This window comes from Neltuma alba, unplaced genomic scaffold (assembly GCF_004799145.2).
Source record: "Neltuma alba isolate B1F8T4 unplaced genomic scaffold, ASM479914v2 tig00010614_pilon, whole genome shotgun sequence".
Classification (NCBI taxonomy): domain Eukaryota; kingdom Viridiplantae; phylum Streptophyta; class Magnoliopsida; order Fabales; family Fabaceae; genus Neltuma; species Neltuma alba.
The window spans coordinates 254-6848 of NW_021635471.1; the positions used below are offsets into that span (position 1 = coordinate 254).

General features: G+C 36.2%; 1 pseudogene; it reads right to left on the minus strand.

Moving 5' to 3' along the window:
* Positions 1–848: 848 nt before the first annotated feature.
* On the minus strand, positions 849–6339 carry LOC114757594 (cullin-1-like; annotated as a pseudogene).
* Between the last annotated feature and the right edge of the window lie 256 nt (positions 6340–6595).

Here is a 6595-nt window from a genome sequence, read left to right on the forward strand (position 1 = left end):
TATTAAGGGATTTAATGTTCAACATCATTCTGTTCTTATTCTTCCCAGTTATTCAACCCTAATTCATGGGATTGAGCAGCAGATCTGTTGCCGCCTCTGCCATATCTGCAGCATCGGCAAGACACAAAGGAATATATAGTTTTGGGCTTCTTCATCCCTAATATCAATAGTGAGCAAGAGGGAAACCCTCCACTACCCTCCACTTTTTTGTCCCACAAAGTCCATGGCCCTTTTCTAATTGAAATGTCTTGTGAGATTAGATAATGAGTATAGGACTATCAGTCATAAGAATATAACAACAACATGATAATAATGCACATCCACATACTCCAATTTCTCTCCACTTTCTTTGTTTTATACCACTGTATTTCTATTATAGTTTTCCTAATATTGTAACTAAGGGGGTGTTTGGATAGAAACCAAACCATGGTTTCAGAAGTGCTTTTACAGTTTAAGAAGTAAATATGTGGAGGAGTTTGCCTCGTTTGCTGAAAAGTGCTTCTAAAACCATGGTTTAGAGGTTGCCAAACACCCCCTACATCCACCTCACCTTTTAAGGGGTCTTCAATAATAAACTTCTAGCTAGTTATGCGGCAGTGTATGAGAGTGCTAACACTTGCTACTTCTAGTTCTGTTTAAAATAAATGAAAAGAAAAACTTAGTGGCAACCCTGAATTTGGTTCTTGGAAATGAATCTGTAAACACAGTTGCTAATGACTGATAAACCTATTAGGACAACTTGTCTGCTTTAATAGAGAAATGAACAGATAAAGTTATGGAAAGATAGAACCCCCAGAGCAGCAATAATTAAACTTAATCATCAACGAAATTTTCCTTTCTCCTTTAATTTACCTATAGAATTCAGCAAACATGTCCTTGTCATTAATATAGGCGAGCAGCTTGACCACCTGCACACAGACCAGCCAAAAAAACAAACCCAAGTCAAGAATCTATTTTACAGATGCATGCAGTACATTTACAATAATGCAGACCTTTTCAAGAGTTTCTTCAATTGCTTCATCACTCAATTTTTCACTTCCTCCTTTCTTAAGAATATTGTCACAGAAGGTTGCAAGCAGTTCTGCGCTTGAGCTTCCAGCAACACCCTTGTTGCAGAAGACCTCAAAAGCCTCCTTATGCGCCTGAAAGATAAAAAATTTCAAGTTATTTAACAATATAATTATCCTACACGACAATTTCAAAGTCAGATCAAAACTTATGGAAAAGTGTATGATTCTGAAAACAGCCATTCACATATGCCAGGTACTTGTCATGCAGCTCAATCACCTTCCGAACAAAAAACTGAAGAAAGAAACCAATTTCAGTTCCCTCACATGAAAAAATTACTGTGCCTTGGAACTAAGGAAGTTTCAGCTGTTACCTGTTCCTGCATGCCGACAACATCCTTTTCTCTGCCTGTAGGAATATTAATTAGAAACATAAAGAAGAAAGGTTAGGAATAAAAATAAATTGCCTCAAAATGCCATCATTTTGCACAAAATTTTCAGAAAGAAGAGACAGTTTGAAGCTATCGGTCGCCTATGTGGCCGTTTGTTTGAAGCTTTTTAGAACTTAATGATACAAGTATTTCGCTGGAACAAATTAACAGTACAGATCTAAGGCAAAAGCAATTGAAGTGCAGTTCGATTTAAACCAAATGAACTAATCATTTACACTGAGTTAGTTAGAATTTTAGAACTGGTAATACTCTTACTTGTACCTCATATAACCTTTGATTAACATCATAAGCATGCTCGTGAAACATTTAGAAACAAAAACAAAAAATTTCTTTTCCCCTGAACTTGTATATCGCTGCATGATAATTCTGACGTAGTACACATGATAGCGATTAGCTCAGAAAACACGGAAGGTAATGCATGCCCAAGTATAAGTTTTCATTTAATAATCTCCAAATATAGATGTATAAACTGTAGACCAGATATCAGACCTTTTTGTTACTAGCTGCATCTTCGGCCTGCTTCACCAACACCATTCCTTCAGTAGTAACATGCTACAACGTGGGGAAAGAGAACATCATATAAACAAACCAACATGATCAGACTCCTTATTGGCATACAAAACTGGGAGGAAATGCAAGAAAGATAAGAAAGTTCAACAGTATCAACCTGCTTAAATATACCCAGCAACAGGATCCAACCCGCGAGGTATTTTAGAACAGAGCCGGAACATCCGTGATAAGTCTTCAATCTAAGCATTTAAAGAAAGAGTTAAACATATAACAAATTGTAGGCATCACAAGTTTATTTTTTTTTTTTAAAAAAGGGTCTACCAAATACCTTGTCGTCTCTAAGTAATGCGTGACATCCAGAGTGCTCTTTTTCAAGGAGTTGGGGTTGCATACACAGTTAATAGTTCATGTTGAACTTTCTAGAAGTGATTTTCCACAAGAAGAACAAAAACATCAAAATTGTTAAGAAACTTTGAACACGAGCCACAAAACTTAATCATAGTCTATAACAAACTTTGTTTTGGAGTTGCCTAGCAAGATATGACCTATTCAACATAGTAGTAGACCTGATAGTCAATAACAAACCTCAAGTAATCTCGGCTCGCTACTAGAATGCAAGTAATGAGCAACCCTATCTTTTTCACGCCTTAAGCACTCCTCAGCCTGTGAGCACCAGAGCAAATGATATCCAGTAATGTAAATGAAGTGAACAAGCTACAGTGAGAACAACAGAGAAAACAAACCTTGAGCATATAATCAGGACAAGAATCTTCAAGTATCCAGTTGGAAGCCTTTCGAGAATAATATGCAGAGGTGTCTTTGAGCATGTCAGCTTCAAAATCATTCTCATAGCAACCCATTTGTCCCATTCCAATTTCAACAAATATATCTAGCACATTTTTCAATAAAGCTCGATCAATTTGTTCTCCCTCCCGTTCTTGATCAATCTTTGGAAAAAATTTCGATTAATTCATATAAATTTGCAGTTAATGAAGATCTCACTAAAACAAAAAAACTTACAAGAGAGATAACAGCATCCCTCACTTTACCATTTAGTTCCTTGTACACCTGTACATAGAGAAGCACATAAAATTGATTTGCAAGAAAGCTACCTTCGGTACTAGCGTCCTAGCAGAAAGAATAACATAACCCCACAGAAGATTCAGTTGTTGTTACATTACCAAATCCCGGAAGCAACTCAATCCAACTTCATTAAGAGGTGGAAGTGATCTCCGAGCAATAAAGTAGCGATCTAAATAGTGAAAGAAGCGAGAAAGCCACCTAACCATAATCTTATGGTTTGCCCACCTTCTCACGAGCTCTCTCAACATAAATTCATCATGCTTCTCTCTCAAAGAAGGTAATACCTAAATGATACAAAGATTGAATTTTATTAGAAGAAATGTTGGAAAGAAAATAGTAGCAACTGATAAATACAAAAAATAATATAATTTTAAAAAAATGCTAATGGCATACTTTATAGTTAAACTGTAAAATAAACTAGACATGACCCCAAAAAAACCCATCACAAAATTGAGATTTAGCTAACGATTTTAAAATACATAAAAGTATTGTGTGCTTCAGTCATATTACTTCTGTGCCTCATTATGACATAAATACTGCTTCTAATGATGTTTAAATTTGAGATTCATATGACTTCTGAGCCTCATTCTCACATATACATATATGGATCTGACAATATTAGGAAAAGGCAGTCATAGTGATATAAAACACAATATTTTGGGCGACATAGATGGCCCACAACGAGGATCATTTACTACTTTTCATATTAGATCTTTATGGGAAATAAGAAAATGTTCAGCTAGTAATTCTTTTATGTTGAAAGATGAGGCCTAAGCCCACTTAGGAGGGCCCAATTAGTCAGTTCTTTATTAATTATTTCATGTATTATTTAGATTAGAATGAATTAGATAGATTAGATAGGATATGTTTCTATCCTGATCTAAATTTCAATTTTAAGATATTAGGTTTTATCCTAAGGCTTTATCCTTTATTTTTACCATATCTATCAAGCAAATAAATCAATAAAGCTTTGAAGCTGAGCATCAATTACTCAACCAATTTCTTCTTTATTCTCCCTCTCTATTTTCTTCTTGGTACCATGAACTTAGTAAATTTATGTGGGCCATCTATGTGTCGCACAAAATATTGTGTTTTTCTTGCCTTCATTCGCACAAAATAGTGCGATCTCTGTCCTTTTTTTTCCCCCTTCAAGTCACATTATCACACGTGATCAATTCACTAAACTTGCGATATTCATCCTTGAATTTTAATGGCTAACACTCCTGTTCAATTTGGCAAATATGGCGCACTCCAAGCCAGCATTAATTCAAGTGCCAACCAGTCTTCATTCATGGCTGGCCCAATAGTATCCAACGACAAAATCAATCTCATTACACCTTACAAACTCGACGATGAGAACTATCTTCCAGGGTCTACTCGATGGCAGCTCATCCCAACCAGAAACCTCCACTTCAAGGTTTGCTGCTTAGTGCATAGAAAATAGTCGGGTAATGTCTTAGCTTATTAATTCAATTACACAGCAGTGGGTTAGCAACTTTCAATTTCATTCAGCACAGTTACAGCAAGTTCCACAGCCAACATGTGCCATCACAACATGCACAAAATTGGAAAACAATAATGATATTCAAATTCCGATGATAGTAGGTACATACGATCAACCAACATTTATCAAATTTGAAAAAGAGTCAAAAGAAATGTTCAATCCTCTTATTTTTATTTCTCAAACCAAGAGGTCCGTGAATCAGGATCTTAATGCACATAGATACAAATGGTACATGTGTAGCCTTCTGCTCTACCTAACCATAAATATCAGCACTTCCTACCCCTTTCAAGCACATTTCAAGAAAGCTTGACGTTGCTGTTAGCCAAATAGTTATTTTTGTCTGTCATTGGCACAACCCAAGGCTAGCAACAGCTTGCTGACTGAGATCCATAATTTCTTATTGTATGCAGTCTCTCTTTGACAATCAGTTTTTTTAATTCATAGACTGAAGATAAAGTAAATGTTTGGCATAGTGTTTTACATAACATTTGAGTCCAAACGCTTATCAGATTAGGAATTGAGATTGTGATTTGGATATGATTTTAGCCCTTCAAACATGCAAACATATATATATATATATATATATATATATATATATAATCTGTTTCATTAGTGTATTGTTGTAAACTGAGAATCAAATAAAAAATTTGAATATTTAACACCTGCTCAGCATTATTGAGTGTAACTGTGATGCACCCTGTGCCATTTAGGAGCTGATGTCGCTACAATACGCATGGGAAGCTCCATAGATAACTTTGATATAATCAATATCAGACCCCATTAGTTACTTGTTTTGCATCTTCTAGGATGCCTTTAAAGAACAACATAATATGCATTCTAAAACAGAAGTACGTCAATTAGCCAATTAAGTCGTGATTATGCAGCCTTTACCAAATTCATTGCTATGGAATAAACGATGTCACATTCGATGTCATGAGGCTAGGCACGTAAGAGGCAAAACTTAAGACTGTAACATACCCCCCACCCCCAAAAAAAAAGACAGTACATAACGTGCAAGTTTATCCAAAAGATATCCAGACAATAGAGTTACCGTTGATAGAATGTATTCTTCAAACGATTCCCTGTACTTGTCATACAGTTGCTGGGAATAATCATGAGGAGGCTTTTGAGTGCACATATTGTAGATAGTCCTGCAACACGATTTAAGGAAATGCAGTGCCTAACGAAAATATGCGATCAACTCAAGCCAAAGTGATCAAACAAAAAAAATGAAAAATAAAAATAAATTATAGACTAAACATGTGAACAATGAAACTGCTTAGCGACGGATACGTATATAACATCATATAGTCCTCGGAACTAAACTGAGGCTCGGGCAACCCTTCAAGAATATTCTTCAGCTTTGTGATGCCATTCTGCATAAAATCCCATCCTTGTTCTAGGTCGATCGTCTTGCGCTCACACATCGACATGTTGGCAAGCTTAATCCCAGGTATTAAAAACTGCAATACACGAGCGAAATATTTACAAATTGAAGAAGTACATAAACTTTACCAAGAAAAGAATCAGAAAATAAAAACGAAACCATAGTAATCAGCATACAGGATAAATTTCACCCCCAAATACGCCCGCCCATGGAAGAACCACGGCCGAAAAATTCAATCTCAACCACACCACCGTTCAACCCCACTTCTTCTCATATAAACCATCAACAAACAAATAATGTGAACCCATCACTCACAACAGGACTGGGAAATTCAAGCAGCAGATAACAACACAGATCAGAAGAGCGAGATCATGGAGAAGCTACAATAACAGGCATACATACAGCAAGTAAATAACAACAAAACCCCTTCCTTAACGAAGGAGAAAGCTCAATCGCAGATTTCTTCCCAAATGAAACCCTAGCTATGGTCGGTAACGGAGGAGATGACCCAGGAGGAGGAAAAGAGGCTCAAATTCAGCAGCAAGCTGAACGAAAATAAAGGATTCTGTTCTGCCTAGAACATTGTGTGCATTTATTTGGAGTTAATGCAGCTTATAACCAGATTCAGTGAAACCGATTCGAAGGCGGGTGA